General features: G+C 39.6%; 1 protein-coding gene across 6 annotated transcripts in view; it reads right to left on the reverse strand.

Annotated features, from left to right (window-relative positions):
* Positions 1 to 16,957, reverse strand: part of Shab (Shaker cognate b) — a 93,742-nt gene that overhangs the window by 39,268 nt on the left and 37,517 nt on the right. The gene's annotated exons all lie outside the window — the stretch shown is intronic.

The following is a 16,957-nucleotide window of genomic DNA, read 5'->3' on the forward strand; positions in this document are numbered from 1 at the left end:
CTCCTCGGTCGGAACCGATCGAACCATTTCGCTCGTCTGTTTACGTAACGTATAAATAAAAGGGGGTGGAATTTCGCTCGTCATCCGTTTCTCAGTCTGTACGTCGCTGCGCGCGTTCATGAAAATATTTTCGTTCCCCAATCCCTTCGCCTTATGTACCTATGGTCTGTACTGTTTATTGTATTCGTAAAGAAGCGATTGTTGAAGCGACCGGACCGATTTTATATTGGCGGAGGCGTCGATTTAAATCCGGCGCTACGAGGCGAAATAATTCGAGCGCTTCTCGAGCGAGGGATTATGTAATTAATCCTTTGAAGCACGCATTCAAGAAAAACACTTCCGCGTAATATTGGATTATCTTCCTTCCAACTGACAATAAGCACCTCGAATAAAAGTTTCCGCAATTGGAATTGGCCGTCGAGGGACGCGTGAATCGCATTGTTCCACGTTCGCGACGTGGGAATTTTAAAAAAATTTTCCGCGGGAACAAGCACCTCCGACGGCGGTGCTTCAAAGGCTTAAACCAGAACGCAAAACGAGGCAACGTATGATCACGTGGAGCCAGAGAGAGAAATTTAAGGTATCAAAGGGTGGCAAGGAGAATGTGTCGCGGTTGTGTCAGTTTGTTAAAGAATAGAATTGTGTGATTAGTGGATCGATTCATAAATCGTGGTACTTGTGATATCCTTCTTTATTTGTACAAACGACTGATAGATTGATTTTCACCACTTAAGCTGCGATATTTCTATTATAGCAAAGAGTGCAGCATGTTTCCAAATTACAAGACGAGATATGAGAATTTTCCATATCAAAAGAAATCGAAACTTTCTTTATCATATCGAGGCTCGAAGTTCCCTTTTTTAGATACGAGTAACTAAAGTATCAGTGTTGATTTCATTTGATTTCCATTTTCGAGGGAACGATACATATTTTTGCTGCTTTATTATTATACTTATTGTGTTTAAAATATCACGACTTTCAAGCGTAGTTGAAAAATTTGCTTGTCATTTATTTCGAATTGCCTGGTGTAATCTGACTTTATCTGAAATGTTCATGCATTTGAGATTTTCTCGCTGTTGAAGTTTGATGGTTCAAATTTAGGTCCTATCTGATTTACTAATTTCACTAACAGATTTAATGGTTCGATTATTTAAGGGGAGGTTCCGGTCTAAAAGTCGATTTTTTTTTTTATTTCATTTCCCGAATGTTCAACATTTTAGGAATACGTGATTAGGAGGATTTTTTGAATTTTGTGAAATTCTCGAAGTTATAGGCATTTGAGTAGCGGCAAATGCATGGGCAACAACCGGCCACTCGGCGCCCACGTAAAACTTTAAACGCGTTTTTCTCGAAACAGTGTTTTCAAAACGGTGGGACCTGTATTTCCAAAAGTTATTATCCGATTCGACTGAAACTTTTTTATTTTGAAGAATATACTTCTGGCTAGGGGGGATACCAGAAAAAATAAAAAAAAATGAAAATTCATAATTTTCTAAGGCGTTGAAAGGAAAAATGTAGGAGAAAAGTGATTTCAAACTTCAAGTGTCGTTATTTTCTAAAAAAAATGTAATTTTTGTATTTTTTCTGATTCCCCCCCTAGCCAGAAATATATTCTTCAAAATAAAAAAAGTTTCAGTCGAATCGGTTAATAAATTTTTGGAGATTCTTGGAACTTCTAGTGAAGTGACCTAATCTTAATATACAAAGCAGAAAGCTTCTATATGTTTGTGTTTGTCTGTCGCCTAAAAACTTTTGAACGATAAACTCAGGGTTCCTGTAATGTGCCTCAGCTCATTACGCCTGACTAATCCAGAAGAATGTGACCATTTTCACAAAAAAAATTTTCTTTTATAAAATCAGAATCTAAATTTCGGGCGAAGCCGAGTAATAAAGCTATTTATTACTAATCAAGTTGTTTATATCTCGAAACGAAGCCACAGTTTTTAAAATGACAAAGAACTTTTTAATTTATTTTGACACGAGGAATATTCATATTTCAGTTTTCTTCTCATAATTGTGGAACGTTCTGTACAAGCCAATTAAAATCATCGCAAGGTATCGAAAATGCTTAACGCGGTAGCCTTAATGATACATGTCTGCAGTCTTAAAGCTTTTTAATACCACTACTTATGAACTCGCCAGCGTATATTGACGGTACGCGAGGTGTAACAGAAAGTGTGTTCGTCGAGGCATGTATGTAATTCGAGTGAGAGCGAAACGCATCACAGTGCGAAATAAACGAAGCATCATCGTGTGTGGGCGGACGTCGCAATTGCTTTTCGTTACTTACACGAACCCAAATGGATCGTAACGACACTTCGGGAAAAAACGAACCGTTCACTCGAACCTGCTGTCCTGTGCAAGTCTTCACGAACAACCCTTTCAGACCCCACTGCATTCGAGCGTGCACGTCGAGTCGCTTATTTATATTACTCAGTTCTCATTTCGTCAATATTCCTACGAGTGATTTGCCTCAGAGCTGAAAGGGCTAATATGGGATTAAAAGAAATTCATTCATTCATCAGTTGAAATAAAACGACGACGTCTGTAACTGGCATTACAGCTTCAAACGGGCAAGTGTCTCGAGAAACCTCGAAGTTTGTGCCATCCGCTTTAGCTTCCCTTAGTCTCTCGAATAGCAATGTAAGACGTCCCCTACAGTTGTCCCCGAACACTCCGAGTGTTCGCCTTTCGTTGCTCTACTCTCGAAGTCAGTCGAAAGAGCCAAATCAGCAGCGCTACAGGAGGAACAAGATCGGCTGGTCAGGCTGAAGTGCTCTGGCAGTTCAGCGCGATCAGGCAGGGGCCAGAATTGCGGGGGTAGCAGCCTTTCGAAGGCCACGAGTGGCCAGCTGACTTCGTTCTTCCAGTAGTCAGAGCACAATTCGGATATCCATCGGCGGACTAACTTCGAGGTTTCGTCGAACGAGCAGATAGTCCGTCGAATCAGGAACCTCTGGGTCGAATTGAAAATTATGTTTATTCAATTACAAGGGAAATTTTATTTCCTAAGAATGGACGTCGAACCTGCGTGGCGTATTACAATCAAATACGGGCAGGACGATCGTATGCTGGCTAGGTACGTCAATGATAAAAATTACAACCGTCGAAACGGATTCAACGATACTCTACATTCTCGATTCTTATAGACAGTAGTATTAACGTGTAATACAATACAGTATGTACATGTACAGGCAGTGTTTCCAAGGACCGATTTTTAATTATCGAATGGTAGTGTCTCGTCGAGTTTTAACGACTACTGTGTACGGAGAATCGCTAACCTTAATCGACCCTCGACAAATTACAGATGTAAATTGTATTCCATAAATCGTCTGTTTAATATTAAATTGAGCAGCAATACAGCATCCTGCGTATCAGTTTTCGACATCTCTATTTAGTCATGTCCCGAGCGATGTACAGGGTGACCGTTAGCTTCGCGTTAACACTGCCAGGGATGAATGTAAATCCCGAAACGAGGAAAGCAAATGTTGTCCGGGCATATACATGCAAGTGGGCCAAAATAGAAAGACAAGCATTTCTTATTTTTCGGTCCTCTAAAACATATCCAAAAACCAAAACAATCGGAGGCGGACACCTGGGAACCTCTCCTTGTTAGTAAAGATTAACTTCTTAACTGGGGTAGACGAATGAACTCGTCATTTGAAAACACCCTCGTTTCAAACAAACCAAAATTAATGCTTCACGAAACTGTGACGATTACAGTCTTTCAAAAGAAAAAAATACAATGTCATATCATATCGAGCATTTGCAATTATAAAACAGAGTAACTCCCTCTTTGTCATTTCTAAATACTTACTTAACATTTCTAAACACATATTTACAATTTTTTTGTTAAATACAGCTTTAAAATTTGAAAGTTACATATTCCAGCAAATAGATTAAATCAAATTAAACCACAAAGTAGAAAGGAAATAAAATCTAGACACTATGCTGACATTAAAGCTTTTCACCCTTTCGTGCTCTAGATCTATCCCTTCAATTGTCAACGCGAGATCATCAATCATCCCTGTATACAATAACAAACAGTACGCGCTAATTAACCTATGGAGAATACCGTGGAAAGATGTGATGTGTTCTTTTTACGAAATATCTAATGCGTTTCGAGAATTGATAAACGTACGTATAGCCTTGTCGAGATATTTTAAACCCGAATGATGCTCCTCGCTGATCGAGGTCTCCGCGGCTGATCGACGTGCGCGATGTCCAACAAAAACCGTCTAATTTCGCCTGAAAAAAATGAGATCCAAACGGGAATGTGTATTCTTAAACTAATCGATGCTAAATATCTACGGTGTGATGCGGTATCAGTGCGACTCGTAAGATGCTGAACAAAATTCTTCGTCGACATACCATGTATGCACTACGGTTCAATATCGCTTCGCCCAGAAAACAGAGGGTGGTAATCGAGCTCAGCAGATGACCAGTGAAAACGTATGCGTAACGTGCACGAAAACAAACGTTCGTTGTAGTCTCCCTTCTTCCCCCCTTTTTTTTAAAACTATTTCTTTCGCTTCTTTGCCCCTAATCAAACAAAACGTACGTTCATAACCACACAAAGTAGTGATGAGCGAAATTTCAATAAGCCAGTCAGTCCAGCAACGAAGCAAATCTATTCAGAGCGTACGTTCTGGCTACAGCGCGCGCTTCGAATGCACCGGCGATCCTTCAAGTAACACTACTGCGCAAACAGTCATCGTAAACGTTCCGTTCAACTTAAACAGTAGTCACTGCGATCGTTGAAACGAACGAGTCCTTCGGACGCGGGGTAGCAATCGATAAAAGAGGAGCACGCGTCCCGAAACGAGAGGCGCGCATGAGGGAACGAAACGAAAAAGAGGGATATCGAGTGACGCGATGAGAAACCCATAAGAAGGGAGAAAGTAAAAAGAAATTGAAAGGAAGAAGACTGATAGAGAAGACCAAAGAAACGATCGAGTAAGAATAACTATGGCGATGGAGGTATGTATATATGTATAACACCTGGTGGTAGAACTATACCGAACTCGTAATGCGCGAGCTCAAAGTACACAAGTTCACGGTTGAAGCAAGTGTTAAGGTACGTCTACGCGACGACTCCTGTGTCTAGATCGAGCGTCTTTTGTGTCTAGCTAGAGCTAGTTGCAGTGTCTTCAGTCTAACTCTAGCCGCAACTCCGGCGTCGATAGGACGAATTCAGTGTCGCGGACTACTCTAGGCGATTTCCAATCTCCCGGAAATTTTGTTGAGTGTCGCTTGATCTGGGCAGAAAAGTGTCGTCGCGTAGACGTACCTTTAGAAGGTAATCGTGCCTCGCTCAGGGGCACCCAGAGCGCAGCTGGCAGATGACAAGAATAGACCTGAAATAAATGCGAGTCCTATTGGTCGGGATGTTGCCTTTATCCCCTTTTACGTGATCTGCACTAATTGTAAGCGTGTCATTTACTGGACGGCATGCTAGTTCGTTTCACGCAGGCACAGAAATATACGTATGTATTCTCACCTCATGGTACCCCTCGGTGCCATTCTTGTCGTCCCCCAACCACATTCCGATTCTCATTCACTCCCCACTGTACACCTAATTGCCAACGCAAGATTCATAGAACCGAGAAATTCGGTATGCGATCCTCCGAATTTACGACCTCGCCATAGCTCCACCAGCAAGTGTGCGTCTCTATCGAGAAGCGACCAAGCATTCCGCGCTTTTCTCGTCCGTGCACGGCAAAGTCCGACGAGCCCCAAGTACCGCGGTCTCGCACCCCAGATTTATCGTCCATCACCGATTCTCTGTCCCGCCTCTCGCACTTCATCGTTCGCATTTTCTCCTCGCCTCTCCCGTGGCTGCCCCCGTCGCTACCGAAAACTCGGAGCGGCATTTCTATCGTGTCGGACGTTGCCAGGAAAGGGGCGGCGGGACGCGCCCAACGCCGGTGGCCCCGGGATCACCAAGCGAGTGCACGCGCCGAACGAGTAGGTATTCGTATGCGGCTTCGTCGAGCGTCACTTATCGACTACGTTCCGGAGAACCGACCAAGGATGCTTTCGTGGTGTCTGCTCGATTAATGCGCAATTCTCGCGTCTCTTTCTTTTTCGTTTCTTTCAATTGATCGATATCGACAGACGAACAGCGAAACAGAACGAGACTCGGCAAGGTCCGACAGTAGCAGGTAAATTCGTTTGTGTGTGTGACGAATGTTTCGGCGGCTTTGTTCAACGATGGTGGTTCAATGCGCGCTGTCGGACATTGCCTGTAACATATCGAGATGAAATCCGTCAGAAAATCACCGGCAACGTGGAGGGATGAATTTGAGCGTATTATAGTCTGACTTTCGAGAGTTGAGACCTGAGGCGGGTCGCTCGGACGGGGCGTGGTTAAGGAGGAACCAATGGTACGCCGCGGATTGCGCGCGGCGTTGCCACCATTGGTTCCTCCTTAACCACGCCCCGTTCGAGCGACCCGCCTCAGGTCTCAACTCTCGAAAGTCAGACTATAGTGGGCGACGAGTCACAGTACGCTGCTGCCTGCAATAATTCCTGGCGGTTTAGTTGATCGCGCGAACAGTTTCGGTTTGTTTTACGCGGTGTTTCGAAACGTTCGCCCTTTTCTTCTTTTTCTCTTCCATTGTCTCTCGATAATTTGGAACGTGTATCACTAGTTTTTTAATGGATTTTTTTCGCGGAAGTTTGAAAAGATGATGCCATCCAATGGAGACAGTATTATTGCAGCCAACTGCATGAATGGCAATGCGATTGCGATATTTTGCGACGGCGCGGAAAATGAATGGAGAAATTTGGAGTAATATAATCAGGGAAATAAATTTTCTAGTAACGTTAAGCATTGGCATAAAGCTACCGGCGACATAAAGTAACGATAAGAATTTTCCAGTTCCGGCGATTATTTGGAATATTAGCGGGCAACGCGAGGTTGCAATTATTAAAATCGCAATCCCATCGCTTAACTGTTGTCCAGTAACGTAACCAGCACTGTGTGGAATACACAAAGGGACTATCGTTCAAGTGTTTACAGTGATAGCGTGATAGTTACGACACTGGACATACTCGCCCCAATTGTATGACACGAGAGAAAGTTATTCGACTACGAGATGCGTTCGCATCTTGAAAGTAACTCATAAAAATCACAAAACATTGAGTGCGCAAATTTATGGACAAGTTGGTCGTGTGTGCGGATAATGTAGAAGGGTATATGTCCGATTTAAATTAATATCCTTCGGTATGGGATTCATTCGTTTCCAACCCGGAACGACCTAGACAGTCGATGATGAATGAACGACAAAATAATCAATGGACAGAGCTAGAAAAGTCGATAGTCCTGGACTCTGTGTAAGAATAAAATTGATAGTATTGAAAGGAGCAAACATACCGATTACTACATTTTGTCTATATTTCCTGCAGGTGTTTAGTAAGGTAAGTAGTGATGAGATCAAGCATATTGCAGATACTATTGGAACTCGGTGAAGTACGTGACATTTAAATTCTGCGTGAGCACATCGAGAAAGGATAGCAGATAGCAGTAGTTACAAGCAGAATGGGATTCCAACGTTATTCATGAATGTAATCAGAACTTGGGGAAGTTTGTGATTATAGAATGTGATTTTCTAGGAACTAACCTAAGCTATAACATTTTTTCTAGTATAAATAGAGAGCATTGCTAACTAAATGGAATCGTGTACAGTAGTGCTTAAAACGAAGTTTAAACTGTGAACGGTAATGAAAATAAGACAGCTCTGTTAAAAATAATTATACCTCCAAATTTGTGCCCCATAGATTGGGAGCAATGCTAGACTAGGCCCCAGTGATAATAACAGAATACTTAATACAAAATACAAAATACAGTATCATTTCTGGAAAAGATATGATCACAGAGAGAATCATTTCCTCCAACAATTCCCTCTTCTCTTATCCAGAAAAGTATGTAGGTACTACATATCGCTCATTTGCGGCAACAATGACGTAACTAAAAATTCTCGATTTTTTGGGGAAACGGGTTCGAAGGTTTTGTTAGACAACAACCGGTTTGTCTATGCTAATAACTCAAAAACTGCAAATTTTTAGTTGCGTCGTTGTTGCAGCAAATGAGCGATATGTATATCAAGGCCTAGTGATTAGAATCACCTATTATAATAATAATTAAATATCACATATTATTTATATTATATAATTCCTATTACACAATGTATCCCAAAATTACGAAATAGGCTGAAATGTGGAAATTCCTGGTTCTAAAAGAAATCGAAAAGTCCTTCATCATTTCGCAGTCTGAGACTTCGTATCCGAAAGATATAAAATAGCAGAAATTTTTCTTAAATTCTCGTACGGACACTCGATTGTTTTAGCTCCTAATCAAGTTAATAAAATAAATAATGCTAAAAAAGACACGTTAACCGAAAAAATCAGGAATTCAACTTTTTTGCACGAAAAAATCAGGATTTCAACTTTAAATAGCCGCCATTTTGTGTTAAATAAATATTTCGGAAAATTCCCCCCCTCAATCCGAGGATACATTAATATATTAACGAAATCTTTTTTGTACTTTGATTGATCACCGCAAAACCAAATTTTTAAGAAGCCTTCTTGGATGTGGGTTGTTATTTTATTATAAACGTAAATATTTTTCTATGAAAAAAATTACCAAATGTTCTTTAAATGTTGCTCTTTTAAGTGCAAAAAGTTCTGCAAGAATATATGCTTCCGCTTTTTCAAAAAAAAATCACAATCATTCGTCTCTTCTCGGCCCCCTGACTTGGTACAGGTATAACCCCATACTCGGGGCATTGGTAGCACATAGGATTCGTAGGATCCCCTAGAATCCTCCCAATTCTATCGTGCATCGGGCGCATTCAAGCGTGCAACAATTACTACAGCTCGGACTACAAGCAGTTAATGCGCACATGGGTATTTGTCCATTTACGTACGCTTTTGTATTTCGAATTCGAATACTGCAAATACGTACTTACATACAGATAGTGTTCCTTCTCGAGAATTCTCAAGAAATATGATCTGATTTCTGATTTCTCGAGAAACAAAAAATATGGAGAAATCAGGAACACTACATACAGATACGATGTCTAGCTTCTCCACAAACACCATCTTTCCACGTGTTTCATTTATAATTCATATTATATATAATATTTCCAATTCTACATTAGAAGTCAGTATACATATTCATCTTCGTTTTCACTCTCACTAGATTCACTACTGCTGCTCATCTCGCTGTCATTATCATTTATTAACAGAGGCTATTGTTGCCAATAACGATTTGTTGCTCATGTTCTCCATGGTAGCATCAATTTTCATTTCACATCAAACGCATCAGAAACCGTTCCATTTCCAAGAGCACATTAATGGCATCATAACGGAATGGAACTATATATTAATGCGTGCAGTACATTGGCTGCGATCTCTGCTGTTAATGCGTGAAGCGGAACGCACCCTTGGAAACGAAGCCTCAGATCGTAAAATGATAAAGGACTCTTCGACTTTCTATGTCTCTATTACAAGAGGAATTTTCATAATTGCTAAGGTAGTACAGTCTGAACTGACTTAGTATACCACTAGACACTATTTAAAGAATAATCGATAAAATCATACGCGCGAAATATTAAATATTATTCGGAAATAAGCATGTGAAATCTGTTCTGCCACCTTAAAGGAAGATTTTCGTCTAACAGCCCTAAAGGTAACTAATATTTAAGACTTTTTTAAAAACTGCTGCTCGTTTTGGATTAAACAAAAAAAAACTTTTTTTGCCGATCCTTCTTATTATTTATTAATTACTGCGGAATCTTGTCCACCTCTTCGACGATGGAACTCCTGTTGGCGGGATGTGTAGCACCTATCACAGTCATCTCATCGCGAAATAAATAGAAGTTTCTTAAAGTTAGATAGTTTACGCTGGGATTGGTCCACTTTAAAGAAAAGAAATGAAAAATTGAAAGAGTTATAGCGTTTGAAAGATAAAGTAAGTTTTTTTCCATAGCCAAATTTTTCATATTACTCTTTATATCGAGGAGAAAAGTATCATAAATAAAAACGTCCCGCGACGTGACAAAAACCAAAATTAAAATTTTAGGTCCAGTCCCAACGTAAATTATTGGGCTTTAAGAAAAATTTCTTCTTCTTGCAATCAGATCTCCAACATCGTCGGAGAGGTAACACGATTCCATAATAATTAATAAATACTAAGAAGGATCGACATAAACAGAAATTCTACAAGTTTGAAAAAAATAGTTTAATGCAATATTAACAATAGTCTTTAAAAAAAAAATCAAAAATTTCGGGGGCTGTTACATGAAAATCTCCCCTTCACTTATCAAAAGAATTACTGGACGACAAAACTGCCTATAATATGAAAACCAAGTGAAGTAGGTCATATACTCCCGTCCATAAGCATTAGAACACCTGTTATGTCTGCACAAAACGTGATATTAAACTCACTGACCTTATTACATAGATATAAAATAAAGGTTGCAGGGGAAATAACCACAGACTCCAAATTTTGAAATTTTGCAGGAGGAAGCAAATATGTAAACTTCGAAACACTATAAATCAGATACTTTTGTACCTTTCCCAGTGAGATTGTTTTTTAAACATTCCTTAAATGTTTATTCTTATGGACGAGGGTGTACGATTATATGACTTATTTCATTATACTTTTAAGCGTTGAATCCGTTCCTAAAGTATTCCCCCGATATTAGATTACTCACTGTATATTGAACTTGATCCCACCACTAATTGTAAGAATAACAAAAAGGAAAGCTTTGCTAGGGTCTAAGGCCCGGTGCAGACTAGGGCTGGGACTACTCGAATAATTTAATATTCGAATATTTTACAAGTATTCGAATGCTACGAATAAACTTCAAATGTTTGAGTATTCGAATGTTATTATTCGAATACTATTCGAATACATCAGTATTCGAATACTTAAATATTCGAATAGCATTCAAATACTTGGATATTCGAATAGCATTCGAATACTTGGATATTCGAATAGCATTCGAATACTTGGATATTCGAATAGCATTCGAATACTTGGATATTCGAATAGCATTCGAATACTTGGATATTCGAATAGCATTCGAATACTTGGATATTCGAATAGCATTCGAATACTTGGATATTCGAATAGCATTCGAATACTTGGATATTCGAATAGCATTCGAATACTTGGATATTCGAATAGCATTCGAATACTTGGATATTCGAATAGCATTCGAATACTTGGATATTCGAATAGCATTCGAATACTTGGATATTCGAATACTTGGATATTCGAATAGTATTCGAACACTTTGATATTCGAATAGTATTCGAACACTTGGATATTCGAATTATATTCACCAACCAATTGAGCAACTGAAGTATTCGAATATTCGAATACCGAAAAATTCGACAAATAGTCCCAGCCCTAGTGCAGACGAGCGGTTCGCGGTAGTTTGCCGCCGCGGCAACCTGCCGCGCGCGTTTTAGCAGAACATAAATTTATATGAAGCAGTTCACATCGGACGCAAAATTTCGCGGCTACTAAGCGGTACGTTTGTGTTTGTTTTGACGAGCGCAGGTATTGCGTTCACCGCGAATGAATGCAGCGGCAAACTGCCGCAAACCGCTCGTCTGCACCGGGCCTAACCCTGCCAAGTTACTCAAGTGCGATGTGCATACACTCGATGCACATGCAGAAGTGATAAATCGCCTCCATTCGCAGAACTTCATATCTTTGCCTAAATCTCTGTGCCCCGTGTACTCTCTTCGTGTAAAGAAAAAGAACAGGAAGGGAAACTGAAAGGGACATTTATCTGTTCACAAGCGAGCATTCCAGGACCGCAGTGGTGTGCGAAAGAAACACTGCCAATCAAGAAAATGGTCACGCTTAACGGCGGATCGTAAGACCGACGCGTTTCCTGACGAAAAAGCATTTGGACGCCATTGGTCTCGATAGAGCCGATTCGTACTGCGAGTAAAAGAATTTTTTGTCCTTCATGTATTCGAGGTCTTCGCTGTCTTTTCATCCTTGCGAAGAGTTCTTAATCCTCTCATTCACCAGCACGTGTTTGCTCACGTCCACTACCAATCGTTAATGGGACGCTGACTATTAAGTCAGGAGAAGTAATTGATACAGAAACTGAAGTTCCACTCGGTAGTAATGAACAAACGGGGGAACAAGCTAATGGCACGTAAAGAATCGGATTGTAATGAGAAGATTAGTGTTTCCAACGACTTCGATATCTTTAACTCATCGAGTCTTGAATGCTTTACAGATTGTTGTATGATTAAGCAGGATATTTCAGTTTGCAGTTCGCATGATACGTGAACTGTAGTTTATTGTATGTATGTAATTAGCCCTACTAATTCCATGAAATGCTATTTTCTAAGGGTCTATTGGCCACGTGGATACCAATTTGGTAATTATGCAGAAAAGGTGTTTCAATGACTTAGAAATATGTTGTCAAGGTCAACTTTTCTCTATACATATAACCGCCCCCCGGCTTTAATTTTCGAGATAATCTGAAAAAACTCTGATCGATAGTTGGTTGAAGCTAAATTTATTTAGCGGTCCCCCGTGAAGGAGCATCCACAAGTTGCTGGTGTGCTGTCTAGTGTCTACCTATTTACTACTGTCGAAGGAGCATGTTGCTTGTCGGGACTCGGTATGTTATTCTGCAGGGAGATTACCTATGTTTCTGAAAAACATTTTTTTATCTTAAGGGTTCATTCTATTTTGTTGGTCGAAGAAGAAGCCTATTTTTCATGAATTTTTTTTCAACAACCAATGCACGAATTTCAATGTCTTCTTTTTTGTTTAATGTTTATTATTCTCCTTGGTGTATAGAATTGTATTTTTCATATGTAGGAATCGGTAGGTGAGGTAATTTCTACATATTTTGGGAACCTCGGAAAAAGAGAGCCCTGGACGCCGGGAATCGAATTCGAGCCGCCTGCGTGCTGAGCAGCAGCGTTGACCACCACGGCTACGCCGACTCTTCGTGGTCCCTTAGTCCGGGCCCCCTCTTATGTCATGGAGGTTTCTGAACCCACACAATTTAAGTTGCAATGTCTGTGCCTCAGTGAGAACACAGCCCTTTTCGGAAAGTCCTTCTCGGCCTCAAAAAGGTCCTAACATGATAAAAATATTATGGTTATGTCATATAGGGGTGCTAGAATCATCCATATATCAAAAAGAGTTTTTGTTCCATTCACAACAAAAATCCAGAACATTTTCTTTGCAATGCCGTCATTTTGAAACCACTGTTGATAATTCAATAATTCTAGTCCACTTTATGCGTACACCCGTGTAGGACATATTCATTCTACTTTTATTATTTTAGGACCACTTTGAGGCCGGGGAGGACTTCCGCGGAGAGCCCGTTTGTCTCACAGGGGAACACCGCGAACCCGGACTCACCGATTGGAACGCAGCTTTGTGGGTTTTTAGAGTGACTGAAAACAAGAACAACGGAGTGTTTCATTTGGGCCCTATCGCCCTCTAAGGGAGTGAAAACTAACCTCAAAGTCAAAATAGCACTTCCACCTTTTCGCGTTTAACTCTCAAAGTACAACAGACAGAAAGAAATGTTTCAAACAAAAGTTTAATGGTGCAGTGTCAGTTATATATATTTTTTTTAACTCTTTTCAAAATTTTGTCAATGGAAATTTGTAGCTCTTATTGCACCATTAAACTTGTGTTTGAAACATTTTTTTCTGTCTGTTGTACTTTGAGAGTTATGCGCAAAAAAGTGGAAGTGCCAATTTGACTTTGAGGTTAGTTTTCACCCCCTTAAAAGGCGATAGGGCCCAAATGAAAGGCACCGTTGTTCTTGTTTGGAATCACTCTAAAAACCCACAAAGTTGCGTTCCAATCGGTGAGTCCGGATTCGCGGTGTTCCCTTGTCAGCGAGACCCAAATATTGCGACTTAAACCCAAACATTTGTAATTATATTTTGGAATTATGAAATATACAATTCTATACAGCAATGAATAATTAGCATTTAACAAAAAAAAAACACATTAAAATCCGTACATTAGTTCTTTAAAAAAAATCATGAAAAATAGTCCTCTTTCCGACCGACAAAGTAGAATGGACCCTTAAATCTCTAAAAAATTGGCGGTCCGCGAATTGTAGAGTTTTTTTTAAATATCTCGAAAACTAATCCAAGCAACTTGGCGGTTATACGTGTAGGAAAGAACTGCTCAGAATCATGCCCCCGACAACATATTTAAAAATCATTGAAATCGGTGCTGAAACAACTTTTCTGCATAATTATCGAAATAAAAAAAAAGTATTACTCCTGCCTATTCGAATGTTTCTCGTTTGAAATATTTTCAATAATAATACACACTTGAAGAGTTTGCAGAGAGCTCAAGTATAACCTAATCTCCAAGAATGAGAAATCTTCTATCAGCAATCATGTAACTTTACTAAAATGTTCGTGCCCACGTTTTCAATGGTTCTTTAGAAAATGATTTGCAACGGAGTTAACGAAGAAACAGTCTATATAAACGACAGCAGAACACCGTCAGCTTTTGAGAAAGCAAGGCCCCGCGTTAAATTATCCAACGTTGCCGCACGAGCTGATATTTTACAACCAATTCTGATAATTCGTGAAGCGAAGAAGCTTGTATGAAATCTGACTCGACGGATTAAAGGTATAGGTGCGTATGGAATTGTTAAGAGGGTACAGAACTCGAGCAGCGTGGACGAGTAAAGGGGGGAAATCGAACGTCAAGGGATGTTAATGTCGTTCTTTCGGGCTCCGCAGATCGTCGGTTCACTCGCGGATTAAAAAGGATTCCGTAGACCATCGTCTACCAAACAAGACCACAAAAACCATAAGACTCTTATCGTAAATGATTTGTCAGGAAAACACGCGACCAAGTAGCCTTTAAACCCGAAACGTTGCGCAAACCTTTATTCGAACGCATCTGTACCCTATAGCGCTGCAATATCGCGAGCAGAATTCTTTAAACGGTGGTTCTTGTTCAGATCGAAACAAGCACTGGCAAGTACAGATGCATTTGTTACCAAGGGGAATTCTGTGTTGCATTGGAAAATCACCGCCTCTGCTAAAACTGCATATATGTATGTATATTATACAGAGCAAGGTATTTCTGAACAGAATGGTTACTGTCTCATGCACGGACTTATATACAGAATCACGGAATGGTTATTTAAAAGAAGTGTATGCGCAAAGATACTTTCGATGGAAAGTAGAGGTGTAGCTGTTATTATAAAGGGAATAAATAAAATAATAATGAACCCAGCTCCGTATAATTTCCTGTACATATTACTTTAGTATTTCACCATCGAGTAAATATTTTCGGGGATAAAATCGACGGGAGAGGCGGGGAGAAGAATTTTAACAAGGACACCTGTCAAATTGCACCGCGTACCATGCCCTGGAAAATATTTACTCGCTTCGTGTTTGTGCCAGATCGAAATTTGAGATGCTGGCAACAGTTCTGCTGATACGATAAAAGTCGCACACAACACCGCAGGATACCACTCGATCAATCATTGGTATCCCGTTAAAACAAGCAGGCACACATAGATAAGAAGTTGCGCATCGAGCATATCGCTTACTGGCTACCCCTATTGGCAGCACGTAACATTTTCACAGCCACTTCTGTTAAATTCTGCTTGCTTATCTGAGCATGGAGATATCAATAGTATTGAAAAAATGAATCTGGTAACTTTACCTACTTCAAAGAACTTTGGATATAATTTAAAACATAAGGATAACAGAATAGTGTAATAAATGCTGTAAGATATATAGAAAAAAATTGAATTCCTTTTTTTTTTTTGGTAATTTCTTTTATCTGTGAACTGTACGTTGGTGTTGTTAAATATTAGTAGTATAGTAAAGAGAGTTCTAACCCAAATTTTAGTTTTGCGTTCAATACACGTTCAGAGTGGTACGATAAACGTTCAATACACGTTCAAAGTGGTACGATAGACGTTCAATACACTTATGGTGCCAGTCAAAAGTAGTATAGTGTAGGGAACGTCTATCGTACCACTCTGAACGTGTATCGAACATCTACCGTACCACTCTGAACGTGTATTGAACGCAAAACTCAAATTTGTGTTAGAACTCACTTTACTATACTACTAACATTGTATTTCTTCGAGAAATTAGCTACTGTTGCAAATTAACTATTGCCCCAAGGATTGCGTTTTATAACGTTGTAAATTTCAATTGGAATTGAAGCATGGAGAATTAATTGAACGAGTCTACTTGTGAGATAATTGGGTAGTAAGGAGATTGCCAGGTATGCTCGAAACGCTTTCCTTCTACACGAAAGTAAAATAAATGGAGATACTGTTCATACTAGGCGTGCTTGGGTACATCGTGTCATTCTGGTATGATTTAAATATCATTGCAAATTTGTTCTCACAACGACACGGCGCGGCGGTGTAACGAGGCTATTCGACATCAACGATTTCATATGAATTCCATCCAGGAACGATATCATTGGATGCAGGTTCCTTCGACTGGGCAATACATTAAAGGTAAAGCTAATTTATGCACACGTATATATATATAGCAGTGAGTGGCAGAAATATTGAAACAAAACGGACTGAGCAATCAGTGTGCTTGATAGTAGTTATGCACCAATTTCTAAATGTACGACATTCTTCGCTCGGATAAACAAATCGTGATTTCTTCGAATAATTTCCATTGTATTTCCTGTTGCAAAAATAACGTTGTACAAGTAACAGTTTATATAATTCGTTGAAAGAAACAAGAAATGAATAATAAAATATCTCAAAGAATTAACAATTCCAAAGTTTTACTCTGTTTTACAACTCTTCAATTTCTAAATTAAATTAATTCCCTTTCAAATATTTAATACCACGATGTTTCAGGTGGTTACCACAATGCAAAGGGAGAAAAATTCATTAAGAAAGCACAGTGAAAAATATATTCAACTGAATATCCATCG

The sequence above is a fragment of the Andrena cerasifolii genome, chromosome 2 (assembly GCF_050908995.1).
Source record: "Andrena cerasifolii isolate SP2316 chromosome 2, iyAndCera1_principal, whole genome shotgun sequence".
Taxonomy (NCBI): domain Eukaryota; kingdom Metazoa; phylum Arthropoda; class Insecta; order Hymenoptera; family Andrenidae; genus Andrena; species Andrena cerasifolii.